Genomic DNA, 16,064 nt, shown 5'->3' with positions numbered 1-16,064 from the left:
AACAAAGCATATAGGTCGATAAGTTTGATGTAGGTTTGTGACCGAGTTTGAACTCGCTGCTTCAAACGAGCCCAAGTGAGACGCCCATATTTTATTAGGTAATCTACATAGAAGTTTTATCGAGCGTATTGTCTCGTCTCAGCCGTTCCATTTTCTTTTCTTTCGCGTGATAGTTGGGCGGCATATAAGACGATGATAACGAACTGAACCCAGAGCTGGAGTCGTTGGCCTTTACTATACCGAGCAGTCGTGGCAAAGGGTACGTTCAATTTTACGACCAGTATTGAAAGAGGAACGGATGGGTCAGTAGGCTCGCTTTAATGTACTGTTTTTTCTCTTGAAAAACAAGCAGGTTACGTCGAAGAAGTTTAAGATTTACTGTGACCTCTTTTGAACCAGTTTTATGCGGAGTGTTGGATTTGCTCGTCTAATACATTAGGTGATCTCATCGTAAAAGCTAAATTATTTGGATGAAATCGACCCCGGTTGCTTCTGTATATATATCTGGCGGCTGCCTGTCGTCTCGATATTAAAAAGACGAGAAATAAATGCTGATGGAAAGCAGAAGAGTTAGGTTTATGAACGTGCGGAAATCACTGGTGGCACTAAAAGAACGCCGTAAGAGGTCACTTCACCAGAGTCCTTCACGAGCACTTCTGTTCCATTCTCGCGTTCTTCAATAGCCGGTAATCAATTCATCTTTGTTATCCTCTATGACTGATCTCCACCGCGTGATTGCTTCATGCGTTTTCTTACAGCATGTACGTTGGTGCCAGCAGTCACTGATGGCGTCTCACGGCCAGTACTTGCAATTTGCGATGATTAATAAGCTACGGATTATCGCAATAAAGCAATTCCTTGGAAATAATAACAAAGATGAGTCATGAGTCTCGAATGTTTTTTTTTTTCCTTAGCTACAGACAGGCGATGCCAACCGATGACGAAGGCGGGGAAAACATGGGATAAACTATCAGTCATAGTTAAACGAATCGAAGAATTATTAATAAAAAAAAGGACCTGTACGAAAAGGTAGCCCGCAAATTACGACCTGCGGCGAGTTGTCGGTTGTACGTTTCAGTTAAGTATAACAGCTAATTTTCACGATGCTTTCCCAGGCTGCTTGTCTTTTGGCTTCGCGTGGTTGTTATGTAGACACTTCTCGGGCTATGCTGATAAATTTAAGATTCTGAAGTACCAAGTACGTCTGTACTATTGCGAGCACAGCTTTGGAAAACGGGTATGTACACTACTACCTCCAAACTCACCCCCTCTTTTGACACCGCAGGTATAGAGCAAAGCCAACAATTTTTGAAGTAATCCGTGTTTGCATGTAATGTAATAGTAACATGCCAGACGTTGGGGGATCTTCATTTGCGCTAAGACAGGCCAGATAGTGCGAAGTATAGAGTGAATATGCTGCTGAAGTACTGTCAGAAACAAATAGAGACCATTCCGAGCTATAATTCATCAGCCGCTATCTTTCTGCGCATCTGTAGTTACACCATTTCGTTTTGTTGTCATGTAGATTAAAAACGTGAAGTCGTCACCCAATCGTTTCAAAGAGGTAAGAATTGAATTCACGAACTCATTTCGTTCAAGAGTACGTTTTGACACTCGGCTGACTGCCATCGCTGATATTGATTGGCTGAATGAATGAATGAATGTTTTATCTCCATTCTGCCGCTTGGCGGAGCTACAACTTGCAGTGAGTGCGAAAAAAAAAAAAAACGCCAGGCCTGCGCGGAAAGCGCAGCACAGTCACAGCGAAAGCTGGAAGGTCAGTTGGCACCTGTGTTCTTTAGCTGCACTTCTGCAGCTAAGGAATTTTTCGCCAATACTGGCTAAGTGAAGAGTGAAAATCGTAAGTGAAAGGAAAGCGAGCTGCGCTTGGGCACAGCCTTGCCTTGCATGATGGAAACGTAAAACATTCGTATTTCGTTATTCATGTGAGAAAATCGGGCGTCGACGGACAGTATATATACGTTAGCCGAGCGCGATGAAGGAGTGCCGGTTTTGCATAAAGCGTAAGACGTACAGAGCTGGTCCCCAAGGACCATGTTTCCTTCAAACGTCGTTTCCGGTTCCGAACCCGTAAAATAGACCGGCGTGTCGGGTCTGACGATAGCAGTGTTTTACATAGCTCTACCCTTCCCTCAAATAACGCAACCCAGATCTCGACTAGAGTATAACAAAGCGGCTGGGGCAAAGCGGGGACCCAGACGGTCTGACTTGTGACAACAAACTCTACGACCGTTTCATCAACGAACCGGTAAATAATACCAATAAAGAAATGAGCGCCGCACGCGTGAGCGTGTTTTCTCTTTGTCTCAGCCAAAGCGGCAGTTATTGCCTAAGCCTCGGTTTGAACGTTAAGCGCGGCCATACGCCGTTCCCGGGCCGCGGGTCTTTAAAACTTGGCCCGCGTTGCCGGAGAGCTTTGCAGCCGCCGGCTAAATTTAGCAGGTGCTCAGAGAGTCCTTGGCGAGGCTTTATTGGGCCGGCCCTGCAATGTCCGTGCACGCGCTTAGGGACGCTGGTGCGCATGCGCCCCGCCTTTGGCTGCGACTCAGCCGTCGTCTGCTTGTGACCGGTACCGTTTTCAGGGTGACCCGAGGGACGAAACTCCGGGCCAGGACATTCTTTGTTTTTTTCTTTCGCCTTGCTACCGAACTTCACGTTATTGGAGTGAAGCGACGTAATTAAGGATAACAGATATAACGGACGTTTTAGTGTCTCTATCAGAAAGGTCTGTGGGCAAGCTTTTTACTTTTAGATGTCGAGTCGTGATGTATTTTTTCTAATGAACACTTGGACTTAAGGCATTCTACGCCTGCTGCTCCCCGGTATAGGAATACGAACTCTTATCTAGAAACCAAGTCTCAAAAAGTTGCTTCGTTTGCTGCTAATTCGTGGAACCTTACTTAATTGGCATTGTTTAGTTGAGCTTTGTTCAAGATATACCACGTCTTACAAGCAATGTTCAAGCGCTGTTTAGTTACCACTCTTAACAGCACATTTTCGACAGTTTTCCCTTCTTTCCTCTGTAAAATAACTCTTAATGGTGGATCGTTTGTACAACTTTACGAACTAAACAGCTATTCAGCGCGTTCTATTTTTTGTTCTAATAAATTATCGCTATACACATTATTGTTTGCGTCAGAGAGCCTCGGTCCACGCGTTATAGGTCATGAATTCCAGCATTGGTCGTTGGCCTGATTGCGCTTACATCCAGGTTATCGAAGACGTAACAACGTGTGAGCGTACGCGAACCGAGATAACAGCCACAAAAGGATTCTTCCGATAAGGGCCCCTGGATCTCCCGCTGAAAGGAGAGTTGCGCGACTCTGACGCCGTTGCTGGCACTCCGATTTTTTTTATCTTTCTCCTTTTTTTGGCACGCAAACGACGACTGAGGGTTCCCGTGAGATAAGGCAAGCACTTTGAGCAGCGTTGCTTTGTCCCGTTATCGGCGTGTCTCGAAGGGGGTGGTTTTCTTACGCTGTACACGTGCGCTATCCAAACCCGGTCACCCAATGAAGGAGCCTTAAATCAAAAGGTTGCCGGTTAAATTAATCTTACTGTATCATTCAGGCTTATAGCATATAATTAAGCTGGCCTCACCGTTATCGGCTTTGAGTGTACCGGTGATTGCGCAGCTGCATGGCTGAAAAGCCACAGTTATCATAGAAGCGATGTTTATACATAATAGATCTCGACATGAAATGAACGATATTACGGCAGTCTTTATGAATAACCTGGTAGGTTATTCTCAAATGACCTGCCATATTAGCCGTATCAGGTTAACCTTCGGAATAACCCGAACAACCTGATAAGGTTTTCGTAGCAAAGACAGCTAATTCTTCAGAGATATCTCAGTGAGAAAGACCATACTTGGGACTATGTAGAGGCAGCAATGGAACTGGCATCAGTCACATCGTGTTGATTTCTACGTAAACTACGTTCGTCAAAGTTCTGTCGATATGTGCGCGTCACACGCCTAGTGAATCAATATGTGGTGCGATTTGCTGCGACAAAAGAACATCGCAAGACGCGACGCAGCGAGAGAGAAATTTAAATAGACCTATCAGCATCGGAGAAAGCTGCTTTGCCTTGTGCGGCAAAGCAGACGACGTGGTCGCAAAATGCGCTCACCCTTCGAAGCAGACGACAGCCGAAGTCGATTCTGTATCCGTTCCCAGGATTTCGGAGCACACAACACAGCTGGTGGAGTACTTGTCGTATGGCTGGCGTACGAAGGAAAAAACAAAACAAAACAAAAATTGCTATTGGAGCAGGCAACAGGTCCCGGTAGCACGGATGGAGGCTAACACTCCGCTGTCTCGTTCCCCCACAGGATTTAAAAAAAATTAAAAATGCCAAAGTAGCAGTAGCGCACGCGGAATTAATCCTGCAGAAACGAAACACACACAACCTAACACAAGGAGTCCCAAGTTGGCTAGATCGAAGTCGACTTCGGCGAATAGGAGGACATCGTCCGCGTTGAGGATCCTTTTCCCCACAGGTCTTTCGTATACCTGCTGCGGGAGGTCACAGCGCCAGAGCTGCCGCCACGGGTGCAATATATAGCGACAGCCGTGTCGCCATCTGGTGGCGAGCGCCTCAACTCGCGTAGCGCCGCTAGCGCGGCTTAGCGGCCGGCGCCGTAGGTACAGCGGGTAGGAGCCGACAGCCTCAACGCTTTCTGTGTACTAGCGAAGTTACACAGCAGCACTCCGTCAAGCGTTTCAACTTTCAAGGTCGGCTCGGTTCCAGAACGCTGGGCCCGATTGCATTGTTCGAAAAATTGGACGCATCAAATGACGCCGCCCTGTCCCGCTCGAACGCCCAATGAGGATGCTACGGGGGAGGACCGTTATTTGCAACTTTGTCGCCACCGGCGTTCTGTAGTCGATGTCATAACTCGTGGCGCCATCTAAAAGCCAAGGTTGCAAGTTCATGTATTAGGACACGGCCTCCGTGATTATACGCGTATCCCTGGATGCGTAAAAATCTCGGAGGTCACAATAAGAGTGGGTCGGGGAAAGGGTATGGTCGCTGACGTTCCATCGGCGGGTCGACTTTTAATTTTAGACCGGAGGCTGGAGGAGGAACGCCGCCAGAGATGCACCTCGGCTGCTGCGGTTCTTATTTTAAGAGCGCGCCGAGTGAGATTAGAAGTGGAGATTTGGGAACCGCTCAGGTCCCAAGGCAAACAAAATGAATGCGCGCTCCCCACAGCGCGCCGCGGCTGTGGGATCGACACGCACCATGGAGTGGAAGCACCGCTGTGTTCACCTTGGTGCATGCGCCTGAGGTTGCGCTCCGCAGGAGTACATTCTGCTTGCGTTCCACGCTAGCAGTCTTTCCATACGTGGCTTAGAGACCGGGTACATAATTTGCAAGCAGCAAGGTCATATATATTTAAGTCTATAGCCAATTTCTCAAGCAAAGGTGCAACTTCGAGGCCATCGCTTGAGACATGTTGCAAGCCGACATAAAACTCACACGAGATTAGAAGGCTACTTTTCATCTGTGCAGCATTTGTACAGCTTCTGTGCAAACAAACGAAGGTCATACGTGCATTGTTTAAAACTTTGGTTCCAGTTTGATTCCTTTACAACAGTAACAATGTCGCTTTCAGATGTCTTTCATCCTGTAAGTACACTAATTATGTTGCCTATCGTCCTTGCTGTCCAAAGCACTTTTTTAAGTATCCCTCCCTGAGTTCAAATAAAAAAAATGCAATCACCGTTCCAGTTATCAGTTTCTCAAAAACGCGCGTCAAGCAATTCGGAAAGCTCCGGACCTTTATCAGCCGAGAAAATGACAGATGCAGGCACCGCGGTGGGATAAGAGCAAACCCTCGTGCGATGAGATTAGATTTATCACGTCTTTTTGCACGACGCAGCCGACGCGTTAGAATGGAAGCTTGAGCGAGTTCCTATCCACGCACGACACAGCAAACGCATGTGCGCACATGGATAGACGACGTGTTCAGAAACATTTCGCAACAACTTAACTCTGGGTGTTCAGCGCCGTCGATCGCGTGGACGCCGACGTCCCGACAAAGTGACCGAATGCGTCGCAACCGCGGTACAATGGGTCCCGCTACCAGCGATGATGCTTGAGGTTGCGGTTTTATTAACTGGTCGCGGTGGTCACATATGACGAGGTAGTAGTGAAATAAGCGTTCGCGTAAACTTTAGGCGCCAGTAAAATAACCTCGAGTCGAGGAAATTAACGTGTTGCTCTCCGCTATAGCATCTCTCGCAAAGGATGTTGTTATAAGGACCACAGTCTGAGTGGGCGTAGCCATCTTTTCTGCAGGATGACGCTACGAAGACCACAAACGCTAACGAAATATGCACTGCAACCAACAAATGCACGCTTTCGAGCGCAATCACTTCTTGAAAGCGGCGCTGCAACACTTTTCTAAGAAATCATCGAATGACCTCAGTATAGCGAAGGTTATTGCCTCACGAATCGATTGCCGCACTTTTTGAACCCGTCAAGTATACGAGCGGAGCTAAGCTGTGCATCGAACGCTTTCGGCGCTTTTCCTTTTCTTTCTTTTTTTTCTTTTAAGGCGAAAGCCTTAGATGCCACATTAAACGCGAAAATTGACCGTCGGCGTCGGCGTCCGCGGCGTCGGGGCAACATGAGTGATGCAAAAATCATCATCATGCGATAATGTCACCTTATGGCGTCATCGCGACGTCACAGATCGCAAAAATCCGTGACGTTTCTATGACGTCATAATGACGCCACTGTCACTTCAGGCCACATGAGGACGTAATCACGTGACATCGTAGCTTGGTCAAAGGTGGGCCGATTAAGGAGGCAGTGCAAAACCATGCTATGTGCAAAAAGCTTTCGAAAGGTGGCGAGGTATAATCAATGCATCGACTGCAAAGAAAAAAAAAGTGGCTTTCACCTAGGAGTCGTCTTAGCTGAATGTATAAGGGACCCTGTGATTTTTTTTCTTTAGAATCGTTCGACTATGCGCTTACACTCGGACAACCATAATAGGCAGTTCCTGGGTGACTCTTTCTTCCATTCGTTCGCACGTTCCCTAACCCGAGTGCTATTGATCAATCTCGAACTGTGGGAGAGTGCGCACCGTGAGGCATTCGTATCTGCCACTGTGTAGCAGCCCGAGGAGGAGGCAGGGACCCGCATCGGGCGGTGCACAAACAAACAGGACGGGACTGACGACAGCGGTGATTTGTGGGCCGAGCTGGACTAAGCGGTTGCGCTAACGTTGCGCGGTTTTGAGGAGCTCGTTTTTGCCAGAGGCGCCTCAGTTCGGCGCTGACGTGGTGTCATTTTCCCACATAAACAACCGCGCTAAATATCGCCCCAGTTGGAACCGCATCATTTTCAAGTTCCTTCGGAGAAAACGGTTACGGATTTATTGACGACGTCAAAACTACGGGTATTGCGTCCTATATATATTTTTTTCGGAACTGTATACCTGCCATTTCTAAATATAGAAGGTATTCGAAAAGAAATATATATATATATATATATATATATATATATATATATATATATATATATATATATATATATATATATATATATATATATATATATATATATATATATATATATATATATATATATATATATATATTTACTGAGCGAAATTCAGAGTAGTGACTGGCGGACATTATGAACTTTGCTAAGAGTTTCGTTACGTTCCGAGAAATTTTAATCTTGACTTATTAATTTCCTTTTAATTTAACTTTACCACACATACTGAAATTTTGAAAATGAAGTTCATCATCAGAGTGGGCAGCCGCTTTTATTCTCGTTCCGTCCATGAATGTTTCATTATTATTATTATTATTATTATTATTATTATTATTATTATTATTATTATTATTATTATTATTATTATTATTATTATTATTATTATTATTATTATTATTATTATTATTATTATTGATATTTTTCTTTAAGGACATGCCGAGATCATCGTCATTCCCAGGAAAATATTTCCCATGCGCATTTGCTATAGTTCCTAGTCGAAATTTTTTTCATAAATTTTTGGTAATTAGGAACCGTAACGGCGAATATGAAGGGCCATCTTTTATATCTACACTGTCCCCCATAATTAACAGCCCGATTGAATGCCCTTTGCTCCCACGTTACTTTCGCGCGTGTTATTGCAGCTGCGGTAATTTCCTCGCTTTATTTTATTTTATTTTATTTTTTTTTGCTTGTACACGACTTCCGCTCCTGGCACAGACCCAAACGGGACTGCTGTGTACCCACGTAGAGCGAAACAAAACAAGTTTAAATCCGAGGTTATGTCGACTTTCTTCCCGACCCGAAGATTTTGTCGCGCTAAGCTTTTCAGTCTACTTAACAATAGCCGAAGCGACATTGTTCTCCGCCGGCGCTGAAGACACAAAAGGGTGCCGCCGGGTTGGTTATTTTCGTTCGTCCTCCATTAAGCACCGGTCTGCCACGAATGGGGGGGACCCGCTATCAGCGATACTAAAGCAACAAGGGTCGCTCTAGAGGCCGTGGTCTTTTCTCTGTTTCTTTGCTCGTCCAAAACTCTCCCCCTTTGGCTTCCACTCGTACCGCCATTTTTCTTTCTTTGATGCAACTCTTTCGTCGTCGTCTATGTCCCAATCAACGTGCTGTCTCTTTTAGTATGCCATTCCGTACCACGGATTACTCAGCGCACGCGCGACTCCCCTTCTCATCTCGTTTGCGAGTCGTTTGCAAACCGCAGTCCTTCGCGGAGTCGTCTTCGCTAAGCCTCGGATGTGACTCAAGGTCAGAACCTCAAGGACGATCGCACCCCGCCGCATCCTCCCTTCCAACCCATCCTTAAGGAAAGAAAGGAAAGCTTAAGGAAAGAAGAAAGAGAGAATCGCGTACGTAAAAAGGTATAATACAATCGGCGCAAGAAAAACGACGTCGTATAGTAAAGAAGATAAACGCTAACGAAAGAAGAAGCGAAGCCAGCGGGCAGAGAATAATGAAAGCGCAAATAATGTATTCTGTAGAGAGATGTAGAAACAAAATAGGTAAGGGTGGAAGACACACCTAAAGTAAAAAAAAAATGCAAAGCGAAAGAACGGAAGATAATAAGCAAATATGGGAAGCAAATAAGGAAAATATGTGTAGAAAAGAAGGAGAAGCAGACTCCGAAAAATCTCAAGGGCTTGGAGAGGAAGATTGAGTGATCTCGACGGCTGCATATACATCCAGTCAACGAGCGCAAGAAGTAAAAAAAGAGTTATTCGCGAGTGCACTAAAACGTTGCCGAAGATATAAAAAGCAGAACCCTCCCCCCCAGCGCTCTCCCAAATATTCTTGCTCGCTCACTGGAGCTTCTCCCGTATGCACGGAGCACCCGCTGCGCCAGGCTGCACGTTCTACTAACGAGAAAAAAAAAAAAGAAAAACGAAAAACTTAGGTAGTCGTGGGAGGCTGTTCTTGCCTTGCTTCTTTAAGTAGCCAAGGTTTGAGGGCAGATCATTGGGAACGAAATTGTGTAAGTGTACGAAAGAAAGAAAGATTGTAAGAACGAATGCGCGAGACCCGTTGAGCGTTTAGCTAGCAACCGGTAAAGGGCGGGGCGCAGGGGGAAGGGAGGGGGGGGGGGTATAAAGCAAACGTCAGCGGAAGTGTTTGAAACCAGGTTTCCGTGTCTTCTGTTTAAAGAGAGAGAGAGAGAGAGAGAGAGAGGGGAAGCGAGGACCGTGGCGAGACAGAGGCACGTTGAGCCGGACGTCCGAAGGTAAACACATCGCTGTACCCGCCCCCATGTTTATTTCTTTGTTCGATATTCGTTTTTTTATTACTGGGTGCAGTTTTTGGAACGAGGGGCGCGAAACTCAGCCATTGTTCTCCGTTGTAGTGGCGCAAAGCAACAGAGAAACCAGAGCGACTACCGTATAACTTCGAATGCCACATGCACCCGTCTCTTTGAATTTCTTGCGGGCCACGAGCCTGAACGAAACTTTGTAAACTTGTGTGACTGTATGTGTTATGCGGTTATCACTGTATATATCATAATCGTCACTCAGCACCTGGAGTAGCATGTCAGGCGAACAGCCAGGCAAACATCTCCAGCTTCATTAAAATGTTTATCTCTCTCTCTCTTCACTGCTCGAAAAGTTATTGCTTCGGAGCTGCGAACGCGGTGACAAACGACAACTTCGCGAATTCAGAATGTGACAGTCGGAGAGTCGGTTCAGGCAAGATTTCATTCATTCATTCATTCATTCATTCATTCATTCATGCATTTTTTCTTAGTGCGTGGAGAGTGATGACACCGAGAGACACTTTGCTTTATGCAAGGAATAGAATGTTGTTGTGTAAAAGACGTGGCGTAGCTCAGTCATTGCTTGGACTGCCCACTATACACTGGCGTAACCAGAGGGGGGATTGGGAGATCACCCTTGAATAGATGGATCGCATTTCTGTGAAATGCATTTCTTTTGCTAATGCTGACATAATCATTATGCTAGAAATTCTTTCTTCATTTTTTTTCTTGACTCACGCTCACTATTTATATTTTTTCGTGCCTCCTCCTTTGTGTATCAGCGTTCTTGAGAAATATCGCGTTGTAATCGTCATTCAGAAAAAAAAGAAACTAGGATTTTGTTCCTACGTCATAACAGTGCTGCCCAGCTAGACACTGCGTAGAGAATGGCATCGACGATATCGACAGCACATGGTTGTCCTTGAGAATATTCATTAATCCCGAGGCAGTACTGTAAAGTGAGCAAGTGTGAAAAGCGAACCCGAGGCGTGAGATCAACTGCCGATGTCAAAATGAATTCAAAACCAGAAAGAGTAGCAGTACATAACGGGTGTTTACACACTGCCATCGTAGTGCGGAGTATACACGCGTATACACGGGACTCCACCGACAGTAAACATAAAACAACTAAAAACGCGCGTGGGTGCAGAAGAGAAGCATACGCAACAAAACGAAGCAGAAAAGCCATCCGACTAATTGTGTAAACGTTGAAGACGGAAAGGTCCGACCAGATGGATTCCTCGTTTAACAAAACCACCCGAAGAGACTCGTTTTAACTTCGACGGTGCGCAAACAGCGTGCAGCTGAAAAGCACGCGCGTCTCGTTTGTGGGCTGTTCGACGGGCGCTTAACGGCGGCGCTTCTCATCTCAACAAGTGATACAAACGGTTTCGATTTTGTTCGTAATCTATGACCGATGTTTCGAAAAGTGATTGAAGGACCGGCGGGAAAGTTTGACTGATTTAACAGAACTGAAACATAATGAGACTGAAAGCTGAGCAGTTTGGTAGAATTTCGTGGACAGACTCCGTGTGAGGGCTTGGTGGCTGTGGCGCCTAGCTGTTCAGCTCGAGGGCGTGGGTTCGATGACCGATCAAGGCTGCCGTATTTCTGAGCGATCGAGGTGAAAAAAACAAAGCAAAAAACACCCGTGTATTTAGATTCAGGTGCACGTTAAAGAATCCCAGGTGGTCAAAGTTAATCTGGAGTCTCCGCGCTATGGCTCGTATCCTATCTGGCTACTACGCTGTCCTTCTCCCTTTCACGCGTTTCTTCGCTCGTTTAAATTTCATTGTTAGACAAAACCTAGTGAAACCAACAGGCAATGAAGCCAAGGAAGCAACACGGGACATTATATGTTTTCTTTCACTGTAGTGTAGTAATTATGATATATATGTATAAAAAATTACACCATCTCCCGCTAAACGGTACCATGAGGCGATGCGGAGCACTTGTAGGGGACCATGAGACGATGCGAAGCCGGAGCACTTGCACGATCGCGTTCCGTTGGCTTTCGGTGGGCATGCTACCGACCTCGGGCATGCTACCGACCTCGCGTTGTGGAACGCGAAAAGGAACACTACGCGCGTCGTGCCTTCCCTCTAGTCTGGCCGTTAATTCTCACAGGGCGAGCCGGGAACGCGGTCGACAGGCGCGCGAGAGGAGGGCAGTGTAGGAGAGGAGAGAGAGGGGGAGGGGACGCGCATGCACTGGCGCTCATCGCGGCGTTGCGCAGGAGAGGATTTCGGCATGTAGAGCCTGCATTTCAGAGGAGTAACCGAAGCAAGCGCTGGACTGAACGCGCGCAGCGCTCTACCACTTCAAGTAGAGGAGACTAGAGGAGGAGAGTAGCGCATGCGCCGCGAGAGCAGAAGCGAGAACGCAGGAGAAGCGCAAGCAGGTGCTGGCAGAGAAGTGGATAGAGTAACGCGCAGCTGTTGGAGAGAGCGAAGGAGGAGAGTTGCGCATGCGTAGTGTGAGTGCGGACGCACAAGCCGCGAGACATACCCCCAGAGCAAGAGATGCTTCGCATCTAAAAAATAAAATAAAGTGGACGAAAAGACAACTTGGCACCGGTAGAAACCGAACCTAAAGCTTTTGGATAACTCGTCTCATGCTCTACCAATTGAGATACGGCGGTGGTCGTCCACCCGTCCACTTGAAGGTTGTACTAAAATTGTTCATATTGGTTATTATTATTATTATTATTATTATTATTATTATTATTATTATTATTATTATTATTATTATTATTATTATTATTATTTCTAAACTCCAATTTTATTCATTCGGAGATCAAATGTTATTATTACTAAGAAAGTGGACGAGAAAAAAAAACACGAGAAAGAGGAGGTTTCTGTGTCTTACGCCTTGATTGCGACGATTTCCAACTTGTCGAATGCTCAATCGGCTTCAAGACAAGTGTGTCGCTGTGCAATAACAGGTCAGGCCACCTATCATCGCCAGTGCGTCATGGCATCAACTAAAGCCTCGCTGCGTCACGTTCGTACGGGCCTCCTCTTTCTTCCGAAAGCCTTACCTTAACTCTAAGACCACGTGGCTTGGAGGGGCACCTGTTGCCCCGCTTTCTTCTACGTATAGAGGCGCCGCCGCTGTGGCTTCTCGTGCCCTCATCTCTCCACGCGCTGTGGTTCCACTCCATCTTCGTTCTGCTCTGTTCCCGTAGCACACGTTTCAGCCGCTTTTCGGCACGTCTCCGAGTCCTCTTGCCTTACTTGTTTTCAAAATAAACCTTTCCGAGTGGTTACCGGGAGGGAAAGAAGGACGCGTAGCGATGAAAAGGCTAAGGTCCTCCGTTGCCCCGACTATCTGCCGTTTGCGCGAAAAACAAATGCGCTAACCCGCATGGAGGCGCGCAAACGTCTGCGCAATACGTCACGGAGGCTGGAATGGGTATTTCCGCAGCATGGGCGGAAAAAGCCAAGTCGTGAAAACACTTCATTAGCATTGAAGAGCTAGCAGCAGCCGTATCTTTCTTTTTTTTTTTTTTCATGAGGTGCGCAGAAGGAGATTTCGTTAGCAAGATAGGAGCCGACGTTTAAAAAAGCCAACAATTACAAGAAATGTGTAGCGCAGTAAATATCTTCTGAGATTCTTCTGAAATAACTCTCCTAAGATCCGCAACGGCCTTATAAGTACAGAAAGAATGGGGGGCGGGCGGGGCAGACACGCAGACATTAGCACATTTTGCAAATGTAATAGATTAAATTAACAAGGGCCATTGTATCCTTGTGTTCTCAGCTCTGTCATTCATTCATTCATTCATTCATTCATTCATTCATTCATTCATTCATTCATTCATTCATTCATTCATTCATTCATTCATTCATTCGTGTTTCTGTAGGTGACCTGTCATTACGAGTACGGTTGGGTTATTGTGTTGTCAGACGTTCGAACATCGTGTCACGTGATTCAACGACTAATCCAGGAGAAGAAATCAGATTATTTGTCGATGGCTTCGAAGCAATTGTGAATGTTTTATGGCGCCTGTGATTCGGACTCCAATTGTGACCCTGCAGCACGGAAAGACCAACGGATTGAACAAACCCAATTTGCTTTTCTCCGGATATTTAAGCAGCCGTAAATTTTAATTTAGTTCTTAAGCGTAACTCGGCGTACACGTATTTTGCTTGCGTACGTATCCAACCCGTCGGCATGTATGTTTGAACCTTGAATTCATTAAGTGCATTGAAATCTCAGATAGATGCCTAAGATTTTATGGTAATTCTGCCCGTCACACGTATTCCTCCGGAACGTGAGCTTCGGCGCTGTTTCTGAGCATTACCCTTTTTGACAACCGTATCCTCTGCACCAATAATTAAAAAAAAACGTCTATTCTGAAGCATAGTCGTGTCAGTAAATCTTCAAATGCTGGCTGAGCGCACGCGCATGACTCCCAGTATCAACTTCAGGCGTTTACATGCAAATGCAGGTGGAAAAAACGCCAATCTCGTTCTTTCTCCAACGTTTCGTGTTTTTTTACCTTCTAATTAACATCTGTCAAGCTGGTCAGGATTTCATCCGTCCTTGTCTGCGCAAAGGTCGACCAACCGACGACGAGCATTAGAGAGGCCCAAGGTTTCATGGATCAACACCCCTTTTCGCGTCTCATTGTCGCGGCAAAGGATAATAATAACTGTTGGGGTCTTACGTCCCAAAATCACGATATGATAGTGAGAGACACCGTAGTTGAAGGCTCTGGATATTTCGGCCACCTGGTGCTCCTTAACGTACACCTAAATCTAAGCATACAGGCCTCTAGCATTCTGCCTCCATCGAAATGCGACCGGAATTCGATCCCGCGACCTTCGGGTCAGCAGTCAAGCACCATAACCATTAGACCACCGCGACGTGTTCACGGCAAAGGAGTCGACCCTCTCTGCCCTACATCTTTTAAAATTGCCGCACGATTATCTCTGACTTCCTCCTACGACGTCGAGCTGAGGTCAGAAGCATGGGGACAGACACAGACGAGCAACAGGCAGCAACGAAAAGGAGGGTCGTGCCGGCCTATTGTTCAAAGAGTGGGAACGGTACGAGGCCCGAGCAGATAATTAACGCGAACGTGACGCAACCCGTTCTCTCCTCGCATACGCCGATCGGGTGCAAAGCGCAAATTAGGCAGCGTGCTTAAATTCGCATTAGCGGGGGGTGGTACGTTCTCAAAAGAGAAGTTCTCGGTGCTGTAGCTTCGCGTACGGGCGTCCTCTCGGTCCAGCTAGCTCCGCATTGGGTCCCGGGGCAGGCGACAGAAACAGAGCTCCGCACACATGTCGGTGCCAGGAGAAGAGGACGAGGAGAAGAAAAGAAAATGCAGAGGTTGTAGAGGGGGGTATGGCTGGCAGGAGGTACACGTTGGCGAACTGTTTAAATCCAGTCGCAGCCGGGAACAATGCGTGCCCGTCCAACCTGCGCGTCTCTCTCTCTCTCTCTATCGCGAGAGAGCGAGAGAGCACGAAGGCTATTCCAGATCTCAAGGCATGCGCTTCCCGTCCGAAGTTTGCACGGATGGCGACTGGAGGAGAGGACGAAAGCATCCCTCGAGGAACACTGCGATGTTGCGACACGCCGTACACGAGCTGCCGGTTCTGCTGTGCTCCCGGGACAGGGAGCGCTGCCACCCCGGGCGCTAAGACGGGGGTCACGTCGTCGGGCCTGTGCGTTCCCGCGTTCAATCTCAGCGACGCCCTATTCAATCTCTCGGAAGAAGCTGGCACGAAGTCTAAGACTGGCCGGGGTATTTTATCTCGGAGGCCTCCTTTCTTCCTTCTTTTTAAATGCACGTGTGGCACGTGTGGTCAGGGGAGGCAGGTATCCACGTATCGTTTGTCAGTCGTGCTTAGTCATCCGGAACGACACTGTATTACGCGTAGCTAGTTAAAAAAAATCGAAGAAGCCACAACATCTGTTCAGTGCCAATAAGCAAGTAACAATGACTTTTCATAGATACTTCCCCAGTAACAACACATTAATGGAAGGTTTTTTTTTTTTTGAGGAGTTGTGATCACGCACACTGCATTTCTGCTGCCACCTTAATGCAAAAGGGCTTCCTCCCTCGCGACCTCAACTTCATTATCCTGACAGAAGACACGTGTGTGTACCGCGTGTGTGCTGCGGACTCGCCGAAGCAGAAGAAGTAGCCGCTATTCCTTGCACAACGCTTAACTCAATACCCTGTTGACACTGACTGCTGCGGGCGACAACCCTGTTAGGGCTGGCTATCCTGCTGAATTTCAGTATGCGGATTGGTGAA

The 16,064-nt window shown here is 46.7% G+C and overlaps 1 protein-coding gene across 3 annotated transcripts in view; it reads right to left on the bottom strand.

The window, feature by feature from the left end:
• Positions 1–16,064, bottom strand: part of LOC119390185 (calcium-transporting ATPase sarcoplasmic/endoplasmic reticulum type) — a 139,802-nt gene that overhangs the window by 98,625 nt on the left and 25,113 nt on the right. Inside the window, exon 1 of one of the 3 annotated variants that reach the window (XM_037657743.2) lies at positions 4,153–4,542. The exons of 1 other annotated variant lie outside the window; for it this stretch is intronic. The gene's annotated coding sequence lies outside the window, so the exon portion shown is untranslated. Of the gene's footprint in view, positions 1–4,152; positions 4,543–16,064 lie in introns of those variants that run through there. One more of the 3 variants, XM_049414688.1, reaches the window with a different exon arrangement.

The sequence above is a fragment of the Rhipicephalus sanguineus genome, chromosome 4, assembly GCF_013339695.2.
Source record: "Rhipicephalus sanguineus isolate Rsan-2018 chromosome 4, BIME_Rsan_1.4, whole genome shotgun sequence".
NCBI lineage: Eukaryota > Metazoa > Arthropoda > Arachnida > Ixodida > Ixodidae > Rhipicephalus > Rhipicephalus sanguineus.
Note: the sequence above shows the minus strand (reverse complement) of the source record. Positions and strands in the feature narration are given on the sequence as shown.